The following is a 15,488-nucleotide window of genomic DNA, read 5'->3' as shown; positions in this document are numbered from 1 at the left end:
CATAAATGTGAGCTGAGCTGGTGGATGTCTTCTTTCGCATCTTCTCATCCTCCAAACTATCCAGTTGTGCTAATCACAGCCCTAGCTTGTGGGCTGTGGTGCTGCCAAACCTAGCAGGGATCTTTCTTTATAAACAGAATTTACAGGGCCCCAATAGCAGGGAATTGCAATAACCCCAAGTCATCTGGTTGTATGTCAGGGTCCTCACAGCTCCCATCTCATAGGACAAATGTGCCAGAAAAGGAAAGTTGGTGATGGGCAGGAACAGCCCCATCAGTGTGCTCCTGCCACACTCACAGTATCATGCCCCCGTGTACTTGACACCTGGCCGTGCAGTTGCAATGGGGACAGCCTGCAAAATTGCAACGGGGTTGGATGAGACGGAAAGCAAAGCAAGAGAAGGTCTGCGTTCAGTGCACACAGACGCAGCATGCCGTGTGCCAAAGCCTTCCAGCCCACGAGAACCTGGGAGAATCTTTCTCACTGTGCCTGAGCAGGGAGCCTGGAGCAGCTTATTGCTGTAACACCAAAACTCTACGGCTTGTCAAGTCTTAAGAAGATGAAGGAATTTGTGATAGGCTGGGAAGAGGCACAAGAGCATTAGGAGACTTAATGAGGGCCCATGACACTTTTTGGGTGACTGTTGCACAGCCAGGTATGTAGCGAGCCAGTGTCCCAGTGAAGAGCAGGGGTAGGGACAGAGTTGGAGATGGTTCACAGAGGAATACACGGAAGGAAGAGAGATGTGCAGACAGCTGCTGCAGACAATGACAGCACACAGAGCTGGGCAACACGTGAGTTGTGCATGTGATGAGCATGTGGTCAGCAGAGTGCCCACCAGCCATGTCTCACAGCTAGCAGGGAGCTGTGCAGCCACACCGTGCTGGAGCGTCTGCCAATGTAAAGTACTGCGAGACTGCTTGCCGCAAGAGCCTGACAGCCTACAGGCAGGCATAGGACCCCCACGATGATCTCCAAAAAGAAAAGGCTTGAAGGGATGGGGCTACCCCTCACATAGTGTTTTCATTCAGGCTTTTAGCTGTTGTTGTTACATGGAAAAGGAACTGGGCTTTGCGGAGACCTAGCTGAACTTTTCAAGCCAACTCTAGCATCTGGGTAGCACAAATATACGTAAGGCCTTGAATGCAAGTGCATAATAACTTCAACACTAGTGAGAGCGCACAGTTTTGCTAATGGAGTAATAGTAGTAATCAATTCAGAGTGCATTAGTGTGTCAGGGTTTGAAAAGCTGGTAAAGTGGACAATGGCAATATTTTAGCATCAAGTGGCCTTCCGAGATCAGAGGCATGTTTGGTGATAGCATATTGAAGGCTGGGAACATCTTGTTGGCTAACAGACTCAACTTTTCAGTGCAGGCAGCAGTACCTCACTGTATGCACATACCAACCGCACAGCTCAGGGACCAATGGCCATTTCCAAGGGCTGTGCCAGATGTGGTTTCCACAGGATGAGCTCTCTGGGATCTGCCCGTCATCCTGTCAAGTCAAGGGGCCCTGAGCTCAGGACTGCTGCTGCCTTTATGTTGATAAATAGCCAATATTAGTAAAAAAGAGCATTGATTCCCAAGTCCAGGCACTTTTATTGCACGTTTCCTCTAACAGAATTAATGATTTCTCTGTGATTATTAGAGAGAAAACCTGGCTGAAGGACAGGCTGGTCTGTCTTTGGCATGGTCTCTATGGTCTTCTAGATGGCAGAACTGCCTGTTGCAGGGTGAGACACAGACCTTTGTGTGAAGAGTGCAGTGCCAGCCCACCCATGTCCGGGCAGGTGGACATGGAGGAGTTCCCATTGGAAAGCTGCTCGCAGCTTTTGACAGCTTTCAAAGCTCCTTTTCACAGTGCAGGATGTCTCACAGGCTGGCTGCACTGCAGAATGGATGCAGTATAGCATCACCTTCACGGCCTGCCCATCACAGCCGTCCGACCAGCGGCACTTCCTGGGGCTCTTTCTCAGTGTGCAGCCAGGTACACACACCACAAACACAGGTCTGGAAGAGGACAAAATACGGATACCACCGAGCGAGATGTGGTACAGGGAAGGGAGGCAAGCTGACAGCAGTTGATGAATGGTAGGATGACCTCAGTGCCATCGCAGCAAAACCTCGCGCGTGCTCCAGTGCTGGATGACTTGCAAGGCAAATCCAAAAGGTGGAGTGAGGCTGACAGTGAAAGACCAGGACCTGAACCCAAGGAGGGAAGCTCTTTCCTGGAGATGTCTTTCCTGGGAGCACTGGAGGACAGGACAAGTGGACATGGAGGAAGGAGTCTTCTGACATGTCACACAGCAATGGGACCCTTTTTGGGAGCCCTGCGCAGAGCTGCCTGGCAGGACACAGACATTCATGGGCATTGAGAAGATGGCGTGCCTGGGAGCCAGACATGCAGGCAGGAGGCTGGTTCCTTGGGTCTGCAGCAGGGCTTGTGTCACCTGGAGGCTTAGTCCCAGTAGCTCAGTCACTATGATGGTATAAGCAGTAGGAGGTCAGGTAGGTCCTACAGTAAATAATCAAGTGCTCTATGAACAAATATGTGCATACACAGCAGCCCAAGGGCTGCACCACTGAAGCAGGTGGGGGATACCCAGGTTCAGATCCCTCTGTAGCCAAGAGGATACAAAGCCCTCTACAGAGCCAAGAAAATTTATCTACCTGGGTGAGGAGCCAGGCTGGCTCCTGGACTTTCCTGGCTCTGTGGGAGGCTGGGTCCTGCCCTGCTGCAGCCTGCCATCCCTTTGGTGTCCCCTTCCCTCCATCTTGCAAGCCTTCTGCCTGTCTAGACACCTCCCTTGAGGACATCTCTAGCACTGGGCTTCTCTCCCGATCACTGTAGGTCCCTGCAGCAGGGCCCGGCGTGCTCCAGCACATCTCATGCAAGCTCTCTGCTTCCCGCCTGGGCACAGGCATGATGTTGAATAGTCAGGCCAGGGGTGGGAGAAATGGAGTTGCTCAGATATTCTTCCCATTTGCAATAGCATTTTATGACCTGTCAGACAGCCAGTTTTTAATCCATTTAATGTGGCAGCACTTCTGCAGAACCTCTTTGAGGTTCTTAATGGAAATGACATGTGCCTCAGGGCATTTGCTGAGGTGTACAGGCCAACCTGCCCCTTCCCCTCCCATCTCCCTGCCCCCGGGGAGCTGACCCTGAAGTCCCAGCAGCCAGTCCCATGCCGCGAGAGTGGCTTTGAGCCAGACGTTGGGAATGGTGCTCTTGGCAGGGGCTCCCACGCTGGCCTCTGTTGGCCTGGGGCAGCCAGCACGTCCAGTTCCCGCCAAACAGCCCCACCAGCTGTTGGCTTTGTTGTGTGGATGACAATGCTAACGGAAATAGCACAGCCTGCCTCTCCAGATGTTGGGCTGTGGGGCAACTGGTCTTGTTCCTCAGGGTGGAGACACTTGCAGTGCTGGAACGGCAAGCATGGGAACGAGCCTGCCAAGTGGAGGCCAAGCATGGGAATGGCCACTGTGCCTCCTGCTGAGCACCAGGCCACGCGCAGCCCAGCACCGTGGCCACTCTGGGCCTGTCTCCCTGCCCTGCTCTGTGGGGCTGAGATCCCCACAGGTCCATGGGGCTGTACCAACCGTGAACCTGGTACAACTGTGAGCCTGGCACAGCTGTGAGCCTGGCGCTTCCTGGATGACCTCCCCTGGGCTGTGCAGGCTGGTGGGCTCCGGTGGGTGCTGGAGGAGTTGGTGCCCAACCAAGGTGCACGTATGGCACAGTTTGCCCAGGCGAGAGGCAGTGGGAAAAGCTGGAGCACTAGGAAAAATGCCCCCTTTGGCAGTCGGGCGCTTGGCAGGGCAGTGTTCCCGCTGCCAGCTGGGAAGAAACATCCACAGACCCTTTCCTGCCATGGAAGGGATTTGGGAGATGGAGCCCCATCTCGTGTGGCTCAGAGGAGAGCCAGCATCAAGCAGGCGAGGGGAACCTCCCTGGGAAAACACGGATGTGGGGCTGCCCATCATCCTGCCACCCCACCCCCGTGGGTGCAGCCACCCCATCTGCCAGCTGCAGGCAGAAGCTGAGAGAGGCAACCCTTTTCTCCCTCTCTGCGGGGATGTCTCCATGTGCACCGAAAACCAGTCGCCCTTGTTCTGGGCCCTGGCAGCTGCCCACTCTGGGTCAAACGTGCCACTTTTTCACCGTGTCATAAGCATCCTTCCCCCACCACGCCCACCTCCATCGTCTTGGGGCTTCAGCCCTGGGAAAGCAAGGAGCTGAACCAATCAGGGTGAAAATCCCTCTGGTTTGTATCACCTTCCTAGAAACACAGTGAGAGATAGGTGGGACAGCACTTGCTTCTCCCCTGGCCACTGTGGCCCCTTTCCAAACTGCCACATGCCTCTTCCTTGCTGTTGTTCCCCCTCCAAAGCTCCACTCACCCTGCAAATGCTGGTTTCAGCATTGGGCCACTGATGCTGGAATTTCATATCTCAGCTCCTTGCAAGGCCCTGAGGGAACGGAGAGCGAAAATGAGCTCTCCATTGCCATGGAAATGTTTCAGGAGCTCCAGCTATGGTGCTCGCTGCCATGACCCCAACCAGTTGGCTCCAGGGTGGTGGACACGTGGTTGCCAGTCCATGCCTGTGCTGCAGCATACACGAGACACGTTGGGATCCTTGCGCTGTGCTCCTTGCATGTACTTGTGGGGCCTGGGAGCAGCCCTGCTGTGGTGTGGGGCCAGGCTCATCCTGCCCTGGGGCTGGGGAGCAGCCTGGCCCCAGGACTGGAGGTGGCTGGGCAGCATGCCCATACAGGGACTGCCTGGCTGTGCCACCTCAGTGACTCTCTGGCCCATGCAGTGACAGTCCGGCTGTGCCACTGCGGGGGACTGTCGCTGTGTCACTGGGCTCCTGCTCACCACGAGGTGGCACCACGACCTTGCCGTGGAGCCACAGGGACCCTTCACCCCGCTATCCCCCCAGGTCCCTGGCCCACCCTGTGGATGACAGACGCAAGAGGATGTCGTCGTCCCCCCCCCAACCATGCCAGTGACAACACTCTCTCAACCATGCTTCGGGGGGACCCCCCACTCCTGCTGGTTATGGGGCAGCAAATCAAATCCTGGCTCATTGCTGGCTCCCACAGGGACTGGTCCTGCCACAGCCCTTCTAGTGCATGGGGCCAAGGTGCAGGAACGCCTGCTGGTCTCACATCCATCCTCCTGCTGCTCCCCATCCCCAGCCTCTCACATGCCTCTGTGCAAGCTGAGACCTGACACATTCATGTCACAAAGGACCTCAGGCTGCCAGTGCCCCAGGTGGGAACATGGCACCCGCTCTTCAGCCAGTGTCGCCCCGCAGTCCCTCGCTTGGCATGAGGCTGGGTGAGCTGAAGAAGGGGGCGGTGGTGGGGATCCCCTGCCCCAGCAGCCCAGAGCAGCGGGGATGGGCAGAGCCCAGAAGGACTGCGTGCTCGCACACACACGCGCACACACCCACACACCCAATGCTGCCTGTAATTGTTCTGGCAACAAAAGTTTCTCAATGATGTGAAATGCAATTGCCATGGCAACAGCCAGACTGAGGTTTACTTCCATCCTGGTAATTAGTGACATGTGCTAACGATGCTTCCTCCCCCTTCCCTTCAGGCCTGGTGCAAGGGTAGGAGCTCAGCATCCACTGAGCCTTCAGCGGTGGCCCAGGCCCACCGCTCCCGTCACCCCACTGCTTTGCCGCCGTCCCCAGCTGCTGCCCGCTGCAGGGCCGAACCTCCCAGTTGCACAGGGGATGGCCCCACCTAGCGAAGGGTCTGCAGGGTGATGGGGGTGTCCCCTGGCCGTCCCCACCCTGCAGCTGGTTATTCCCAAGCCCTGAGCTTAATGCTGCAATGCCCAGAGCTGCCCCTCTCTGCTGCTGTCCCCAAAGCCACCCTTGCGTCCAGGGATGGGGCTGCTCCATGGATAGGGCGGCAGCGTGACATTAGCCCTGCGTCCTGCACTTGCCTGCTGGCTGCACCTCCCTGCTCCTCCTCGCTGAGTACTGCCGCACTCGTTTCAGGGATGGCAGGGCAACACCTGCTCTTTGTGGGTGGCACCACAGCCCCAGCACTGGCAAGGACCCCTAGGCCATGCGCCGAGGCGTGCTGCTCCTGGGGCAGCTCCCCCCCCCCCCGCTCCAAACAAACAAGTGTAAACAGGACAAAACTCATCGGAAGGTGCATGTCCGGTGGGGCCCTTCTCCGCCATTAGCAGTTTCCTCGAAGACCCATTGGAGGAAGGTGTTGGGGAGCGCGTGGAGGGGAGACATCCTCCCTTTGTGGGCTATTGTTAGCCTTCCGCCACCTGCAGAAACCATCGGGTGACTCAAGCCTGGGCGATGCTCTTCGGCAAACAGGATGCAAGCGTGAGCGGCAGCAAGGGCTAAAGACGCAGGAATGCGGAAGCAGCGTGGAAAGAATGCAGGGAGCTGGGGAAAATCCCTTGTGCCAGTGTGAACAGCCTCCCCTGCTGCGGTGGGCACCCTGGCAGCTGGGACCCGCCGCAGGACGCGGTGCTGCACCCCCCAAATTCCTGGGCGCAGACACCTGGGGGGTTCCCCAGGAGCAGTGGGGAGGTATGGGCAGGCCGCGGTGGCACAGCACGCTGCAGGGGCTGGAGGGATGCCTGCGGGCTACGGCTCCTTGGCACAGCTCCTGCAGCCCTGGTCCAGGGCTGTGCTCTGTGCGAGCGCCTGCGCCCCGGGGGAAGACCAGCGTGGCGGGGAGCACGCTAGCAAGATGCGATTGAGCAAGCGGGGCTGGCTGCACCGTCCGTGCTGTGAGGCTGATCATCACTGGCAGCGGGTGATTCCCGCCAGAGCTGAGCTAACTGCGGATTTGCAGTCCCGGCCTCAGCGGGTGTCCTAGAGCAACACGTCAGCCACGTTGGAGAGCCTGCCTCCCGCCCCGCGTAGCTCTCAGGCCTGGGGCGCGGGGTGCACCAAGGCCAGCGCTGGGCGCTGCAGGGCTTGTGCCTGGCGCAGTGCCCATTTTGGTGCCCTGCAGCCTTGCGAGGGCGGCTGGGAGCGAACCACGGCCAGGAGGCACCGCAGCCGGGAGCACCTGTGGCCGGGAGCACCCCATGGCTGGGAGGCACCGCAGCCGGGAGCAACCATGGTCCCAGGGGCCACCACCACCAGCCATGCGCCAGGCGTCCCTGCGGGAGGGCATGGCTGCAGGCGGAGCCCAGCCAGATGGACCCAACTGCCCCCCACACAGCCCCCCCACCCCAACTGCCCCACGCACAGCCCCACACACCCCGATTGCTCCCCCCCCACAGCCCCCCACACTCCAACTGCCCCCTCACACACCTCGACCCCCCCCCACAGCCCCACACACACCCTGACTGCCCCCCTCCCAGGCTCCCCACACCCATACTGCCCCCAACACAGCCCCCACAAACCCCTGCAGCCCCCCCCACAGCCCTCCACACCCTGACTGCAGCACATGCAGCCCCCACCCCCACCCCTACTGCTGCCTCCACAGGCTCCCACACTCGTACTGCCCCCACACAGCCCCATGTACACCCTGGTTGCCCCACACACAGCCCCCCCATCCATACTGCCCCCCACACCCCTACTGCACCCCCAACCCCCCACCCCTACTGCCACCCACGCAGACTCCCCCCACCCCTACTGCCCCCCACAGCCCCCCACACCCCGACTGTGCCACACGTAGTCCCACACACACTCCTACTGCCCCCCCACAGCCCCCCCCCACACCCTGACTGCCCCCTGCAGCCCCCACACACCCGTATTGCCCCCCCACAGGCTCCCCACACCCCTACTGCCCCCAACACAGCCCCCCATCCCTACTGCCCCCCACACAGCCCCCCCACACCCCTACTGCCCCCCCACCCCGACTACCCCCCCACACCCTCCACACCCGTAATGCCGCTCCCACAGCCCCACACACCCAAACTGCCCCCCACACTACCCCCCCAAATACTGCCCCCCACAGCCCCCCACCCCCGGTACAGCCCCCCGCACCGCCCGTGGCGCAGCCCCGATGCCGGGGCTCCTGCCCGGGGGTGCCCAGGCAGCTCTGCCCCCCGCACCGAGAGCGGGCGAGGAGCTCCCCGGCGCCGGGGCGGCTCGGGACCCCGCCGCGCTGCCCCGATGAAAATCGAAACGAGCTGGTGAGCAGAGCCGGGGCACGGCCCCCAGGTCTGCTGCGGGGGGCTGCCGCCTGGGATCTGCGGAGAGCCCCACCAGCTCGTCCCCCCGCCCCCCGCTCGGCACCGCTGCCGAAGGGAAGATCCTGCTCCCCGCACAGCGCCCGCGGGGCCCGGCGCTGCCGAAACCCCGCCGGGGCGGGCGGACGAGCTCCGCGGCTCGGCGTCGAGGCACCCGGGCGGCCCGGCAGACCGGCAGCCGCGCCGGCCACGCTGCATTTCCCCTCGCGCTGCAGCCCCGCGTGTGTCGCGGCGACTGCCACGACCCGGCGGCCGGTCGGGCTCCTGGTGGTGCCCGGCCACCTGGGTTCAATTAGGAGCGCGGCTGGGGCTGGGTGCTGGGCCGGCGGCCAGGCCGCGTGCTGCTCGGCGCGCCGACGGCCCGGCTGCGCTCTGCGCCCCTGCCTCGGCCTGCGCCACCGAGCGCTGGGGGCGACAGCGCTCGGCCCGGCAGCAACCGTCGGTCTGTCCGTCCGGCCCCGCACAGACGAACGCGGCGCCCGGGCTCCCCTGTCCGTCCCCCCCCCGGGGCGGCTGGCAGCAGCGCTGGGGTCCCCCCCCCCGGGGCCAGGCCGAGGGGACCCCAGGACGTGGGGTCCTGGGGGCCGGCTGGCAGTGGCATCCCAGCACCCCACGACCGCTCGAGGAGGGGGAGACTGGGGTCCCCAGGCCAGGCTGCGATGGGGATACTGGGCATTCAGTGCCAGGCTGGGGGCGGGGGGGGGATCCCGGGGCCGGGCAGGGAGGGGATGCTGGGGGGTCAGGGCCAGGCAGGGACGCGATCCCGGCACTCGCGGTCGGGCTGGGGGGAAGCCCAGGACCTGGGGCCAGGTCGGGAGGGGATCCCAGCGCCCCGGGACTGGGAGGGGAATCCCGGTGCCCCGGGGCCAGCTCGGGAGGGGATGCCGGGGCCAGGCTGGGGGTGGCCCGGGACCAGCTCAGGAGGGGATGCCAGGCCAGGCCGGGGGCTCCCGGCGGCGGGGCCATGCTGGCGCAGTGCCGGGGCGCGCTGCGGGGCGGAGCGGGGCGGGGCGGACGGCCAAGCCCCCCCGGGCCCGGCGCCCACATGACCGGGCGGGCGGCGGGGCCGGGCCAGGCTCTCGCCGCCTACAAATGCGGCGGCCCGGAGCGGGGCCACCGCCGCCGCCGCCGCCGCCGCCGCCGCCGCCGCCGCCGCCGCGCCCCGGCGGACCATGGCTGCGCGGCGCTGGCTCCTGGCGCTGCTCCTGCTCTGGCTCGCCCTGGCCGCCGGCTCCGCGGGTGAGTGCGAGGCGCGGGCGGTCATCGGGCGCCGCGGCGGGGGCGGCCCCGCTGGGGCGGGGGGGCCGAGCCGGTGCCGGCGGCGGCGGTGGTGCGGATGGGGCCGTGCGGGGCTCGGAGCGGCCGGCGCCTGCTGCGGGCCCCCAGCCGGCTCCCCCCGCCGCAGCCGCGGGTCCCCTGCGCACCGCCCGGTGCCTGCTCCAGCCCGAGGCCCCGTGACCTGCCGCGGGGCAGGACCCGGTGGGGTTTCGGCACGGACGAGGCACTAGCGTGCAGGGAGCACCGCAGAGGTGCCTGGCTCAGGCTGCGCTGGGGGATGAGCAGGGACCGAGCTGTGTCTCGGGGCCTGCCGAGCCCCTGATGGGAAGGTGGTGGCAGCACCTTCCCTGGGAAGAGGGGCCGTGAACGGGGCTAGGTGCCGCATCGGCCTCGTGGCACTTGGGGTTGCCCAGCACCTCTCTGATGGTGCCCTTGTTGACAGGGAATCGCTGCTTTTCCTGCCCCCTCTGCCCAGCATGGACAAAGCGCTTTTCATGGTGGTAACAAACCTCACCCTGTCCATCTGGACAGCAGAGCAAAACAACAGCCCAGGGAAGGCTGGAGAGCCATCTCTGCCATGGGGAGTTGGGGCATGGCCTGCCTGGTGCAACTGCCTCAGGTGACAGCCTGGTGTGGGGTCACAGCCAGGGTTGTGGCAACTGGAGATGGGGCTACAGGGGCCCTACTGCCCTGTCCCCAGCAGTACTGGGTATGGGGGGGTTCAGACCTCTTCCCTGGGCTGAAATCTGAGCTAGACTCCCAGGACAAAGATGTTCTGGGATGGGGAGGGGGCACAGCTGGTGTTGCTGTGCAGCCCCTGATGCCTCCTGTGCCACTCTTCTGACTGGGAGCCAGAGAGCAGGGTGTGGAGCCCTGAAATGCTGGGGTGCCCATCCTCCTGGGTTACTGGAGCATCCCAGCTCAGCAGGGTGGGCAGGCCACTGGGACCTGTGTGCTGGCTGCAGGACCTAGTAGTGCTGGTACCTGCGTGCTGGTGTTGGAGCATGCAGCTTGTGAGTTGCTGCAGCGTGGGGGGCTGCAGGATGCAGGGAGATGGGTGCTGCCCAGGGGGGGAGAGGAGCTGAGGAGCGTAGGTGTGACATGTCTGCTTTGGACTGTGCCCCTCGCGGGGGGTGAAGAGGAAGCTGGGGATCTGCAGGGAGCCAGGCAGGTTTGGAGTGGGCAGGGGGTGCCAGAAGGCAGCTGGGGTCTGGAGCCCAAGGCATGGCTGCTCTGTGCCTTCTGGAGCCGCTGGTGGCAGTGGCTGCACAAGGTGGCCATGCTCTGTGCAGTGTCCACACAGGTGGCCTGGCTGGCTCAGCTCAGGAAGCACTCGGTAGGCTAATGGCTCCTGCTGGGGGTAATTCAGGAAATGGGCTATGCTGCCAAGGCCCCCGGTCCTGCCTGCCTTGAGCCAGGGCAGCCTCTGGCCACAGCTGAAATGGGAGCCATGCAGGCCAGGAGGAGCAGGAGTGCTTTTGGGCTGGCTGTGCCCCGGCCCCCAAGTGATGGGCTGCAGCTGGGGCTCTCATGCTGGCCCTTGGGGCTCTCCCTCCTGGGGCTCCCCGCAGGATACGAGGACTTGGGGAGGAAGAGGAAGCCCGGCAGGGCTTGCTCCCGTTGCTGGGGAGAGAGGTGGCAGGAAATGGTGAGGCTGTGCATGGGAAGGTGCCTCACGTGAGAGAGAGAGAGGGGCAGCAAGCTCAGGAGTCCTGGAGGTCTCCAGAAATATCCCTGAGCCCTGCTGCAAGATGTGCTCTGGGGAGGAAACGAGGGACTATAGGTCAGGGTGGAGGCACACAACCCCCGCAGAGCCTCCGTCCTGCACGAGGAGCAGGGTGACCCGCTTGTGCTGCACTGCGGTGTGATGGCTACGAAAGCCTGTGCTGGTGCTGGGGGAGATGCAGGGACCATGCCAAGGGCCGCCCCCCCCCCCCCCCCCCCCCCGGCTAACACTCTTCTTGCCATCCTCAGGGCCGCTGGGTCAGGCACCAGATGGGAAGGATCCAGAGGAGGGCCTCATCCGAAACTTGGTGCAGCCGCGGGGTGTGCGGCGCGGAGCTGGCCATCGGCCGGGTGGCTGGCGGAGGTACCGCAGACCCCGGCCCCGGCTCTCCCACAAGGGCCCCATGCCCTTCTGACGCAGGTGAGGGAATGGCTGGGGCTGGGCAATGTGGAGCCTGGTTGCTGGTGGCACTGATTTTGGGGGAGGGGGGGAGACATCTGAGTGGGATGAAGAGGTGCTAGCGATGTTGCCAGAAGGATGCCTGTTGATACCTGTTTTTGCTTATGTTGCAGGGTTGCCACCAGCCCTCGGAGGACACATCCCTGTCATCTTCTCTGCTTCATAGCCCGGTTTGCTTGTCTTTGAGTGCTGGGCCCCACCTGTGAGCCCTCGCCTCATGTCACCTCTTCCCTGTAGCTGTCCCTGGTGGCACCAGCCCCTGGCACTGTGTCCCACAGCTGTCCGGTGCTGCAGGCACCTCAGCATCTCCCCACACTGCCTCTTGGGGCTGTCCCAGGGGCTGGGTGAGAGGGTGTCCCCGATGCAGCCCATCACCAGGGCCTCTGGCCCCTCACCCATGTCTTTTGTAGGACAGGAGTGCTGCTGAGAGATGGTCCTTGCTCCACTCCTGCCTGGATGGGAGGGAGTTGGGCTGTCCTCGGCATGCTGCCTGCGGTGGCTTCGTGCAGGACAGCAGCTCTGCCCTTGCCATGCTGTGGGACGCTGGCTGAGCTGCTGCCGGCCGGAGCCTCGGCGCCTTTGCGCAACGCACTTTGTCAGGTGGAGGAGCTCTCCGCAGGGGTCTGCGAGTGCCCTTGCTGATCCTGCCCCATGCCTGGTGCGAGCCCATGCATGCCTGTGTGTGTGGCTGGTCCTGGCGGGTCTATTTATTCTCGTGGTGCTAACCCTGCACCGTTTCTGAGCCTGCTCTCCCCTCCCTGGCTCTGGCCAGCCTGAGGACCCCTGGGGACCCCTGGAGTTGGGGCCCCTTTTGGAGCTGCCAGCCTGCCCTAGGTGTGATCGGAGGCTGCCATGTGCCTTGAGCAGTCTCGGTGCAGGCCTGGAGAGGGGACACCCAGCTTGAGGCTGGGGTGCCTGCTCAGGGCATTTCATGGGGGCCTGGGCCCCTCTGCCCGCTCCAAGCTGTGGGGCAGGGGCAGAGCCAGCTCCCATGTGAGGGTTCACGTGGCTGCCAGGAGTCTTTGTATAAAACACTAACTTATACCAAAGGGGATGCCTTACTCTCAACGATGCTGGTCCCTGCTGGTCACCGTGTCTCTTGTGTCTGTAAAGATTTGTTCTGTGTAAATACACCTTTATAATAAAGAGTTATGATGGCAATAAACCCTTATTTTCGGCAGGGTGGGCAGTGGTTATTCCTCAGCGGGTGGGGAGGGTGGGAATGCTGTGGGGCTCTCCCGCTCTTGCCTGGCCAGGCACTGTGGGGAGGGCAGAGCTGGGCACGCTCCCCAGCTGTGGCAGCTGCTGGGTGCTGTCTGGGGGTGAGGAGGGCAGCGGGGCCGGGTGACAGAGAGGGGCAGCAGGGGTAGTCTGGGGGACGCACGCCCGGAGGTGGGAGAGTCTCCAGCTGGCATATCGCAGTGCGAAGTTTTTGGCCCTGCTGAGCATCCCTGGAGCTGAAACCTTCCCTCTGGTGACGGCGTGCGTAAGGCAGTTGCTAAATCGAGGCCGGGGCGCGCGCGCGGGTGCTCCTGCCTCGCTGGAGTTGCCGTGGTTACAAGCCCGGCGCCAGAGCGAGGCTGCGGCCAGGGCCGCGCCGCCGCTCCCGCGCCTTTCCGGGCCAGCGCAGCGGCTGCGGTGCCGGCGCCGGGCAGCGTGGTGCTGGGAGCGGCGCGAAGGCGCTGGGGCTGGCTTGGCTCCGCGGCCTGGGGGGGGCGAGCACCTCGCAGGTCTGCCCCGCACCCGCTCCAGCATCCCCTGCTTCCCTTCCAGACTGGTCCTGCACCGGTCCCTGTGGGCAGGGACACGGGAGTGGGGCAGCCCCCGGGAGCCCGGTGCGGGGATAGGGGGGGCTGGCGGGGAGGGGGTTAACGGGGCCGCGGTGGAGCGGAAAGGCCCCAGCTGCAGGGCCTGGGAGCGGGACCGTGGGGGAAGTGGGGCTGGGCCCAGCTGGCCTGGATTAGCTCATCCTCCGGCACTGGGGAGGGATGTGCACCCAGGCCGCACGCCAGCGTGCTCCCGCCGCGCCGTCCTCCCACGCCTGCCGGGGAGCCGGCCCCTGGGCGCACGCGGCTCTCAGCTGCGTGGGAGAGACTGTGTCAGGCGCGCGGAGGCCTGGGGCTGATCCTGGCTGGCATCTGCTGGGGCTGGCGGGGGGGGAGGAGACATGGAGGTGCAGTTACATCACCTCTCAGTCCCCCACCCTGACCCCCATGCTGGAGTTTCTGCCCTTCCCTGGGCCTTGGTTGTCCAAGGGGCTGTAGGCTGCCTTGCTGCTGGGTGCTGTGATGGGGGCAGGATGCGGTACCCTGGCTGCAGCAGCCCTGGCTGAAACCAGCTCCTAGTCAAGGACTGGGCTCATGGGCTGCTCTGGGTCAGGGCTGTATCAGCAACGGTGGGATGCGTTTCTTCCCTCTCCACTCCGCCATGCCGCTGCCACCAGCTCCCGTACCCCAAACCACTGCTCAGCACCCAAGGTTTGGCCCCCACAGCCCCGCTTGCTGCAGGTGGCCAGTGCTGCACCGTGCCCACAGCCCCCCTGGAACCAGTGCCGGGGGAACCCAGCCTGCCTGGGGCAACCTGCTGGGCTGCATCAGGGCTGGCCTTGGAGCTTCTGGCCTCTGGAGAAGACTCTGACATGCTGGGTGCCAGGCCAGCAAGTGATGCCCCGCAGCCCGGCTCAACCTCACTGGGCACCCCAGGCAGGGGGGGGCTTTGGTCTGTGGCCAGCAAATGCACAGCTGGGCCCTGACCCCAGCCCTCCCAGGCTAGCCTGGAAGAGGGAGGCTAGGGAGGACCCCCAGTTGGGTTGTGGCCAGCTGGTGCTGGAGGAAAAGACTCCTGGGCTGGGAAAGCCTAAGGAATCTCTGGCTTTTCCTGGCCTGGCCAGCTGCCCGCAGGCAGGTGGGAGGCTGCCGGGCTCCTCTGCACTCCTGGCGCACCGTGCCCGAGCTCCCTTGTGCCCCTCATGCTGCCTGCAGCAAAGGAGAGCCTTTGCTGTGGCAGGGAGCCACAGCAGTGCTGGGGGGACAGGCATGGGCAGAGCGGGCAGGGGCAGGCGCATGCCGGCATGGAAGAAACGATGCGGGAGCAGCATCACTGGAGCTTCCACAGGCTGCTGCAAGTGCTGCTAGGTGGGTAAAGCAGGAGGGTTGCGAGCTTTCAGCACCCAGGGGCTGATGGCTGGGGTGGGTGCAAGCAGCTTCTCCACGCCATGCACACACCTGAGTGCCATCCCTGGGCATGCGTGCAGATGCCTTGCAGAGCACAGCCAGGACAGGGCTCGCTGCTGAGACCTTGCTGAGCGGTGAAGCAAAGCTGCTCGGTGTGCTGAGAAAGGTGATGAGTACAGGCTGAGCCACTGCTGGAGTCTTCCAGTCCTTGGGAACCTCTGGCTGCATCCCAATGCTGCTACAGGGCTGCACCAGTCCCCTCACCCTGTTATCTCCAGCATGGTACACCCCAAGCACCGTCAGGCTATCCTGGCGGCCCTGGCAGGCTATATGGTACATACAAGACCCCACCTCCATGTGTGGGTCACAGTGGTGTGCCAACAGCCACCTTGGTCCCCCAACGACCCCTCTGTCGTTGGCCAAGCCCAGTGCAGGCCCATCCCTTGGCCCATCCCTGGAGAGCAGCAGGACTTCGCGCTCTCTCTGGCATTTCCGCCGGCAGTGCTAGGAATGCAGTGGCCACGGGAACAATGCCGACACCTTGTGCCGGTCCAGTCTGTGACACAGCCAAGTGCAGCTGCCCAGGCAGAGCCCTGCTCTCAAGGAGACGGCAGGAAGCAGATGGATATGTCACCAGCGGCCATTTCCTGAGGCAG

The sequence above is a fragment of the Apteryx mantelli genome, chromosome 13 (assembly GCF_036417845.1).
Source record: "Apteryx mantelli isolate bAptMan1 chromosome 13, bAptMan1.hap1, whole genome shotgun sequence".
NCBI lineage: Eukaryota > Metazoa > Chordata > Aves > Apterygiformes > Apterygidae > Apteryx > Apteryx mantelli.
Note: the sequence above shows the minus strand (reverse complement) of the source record.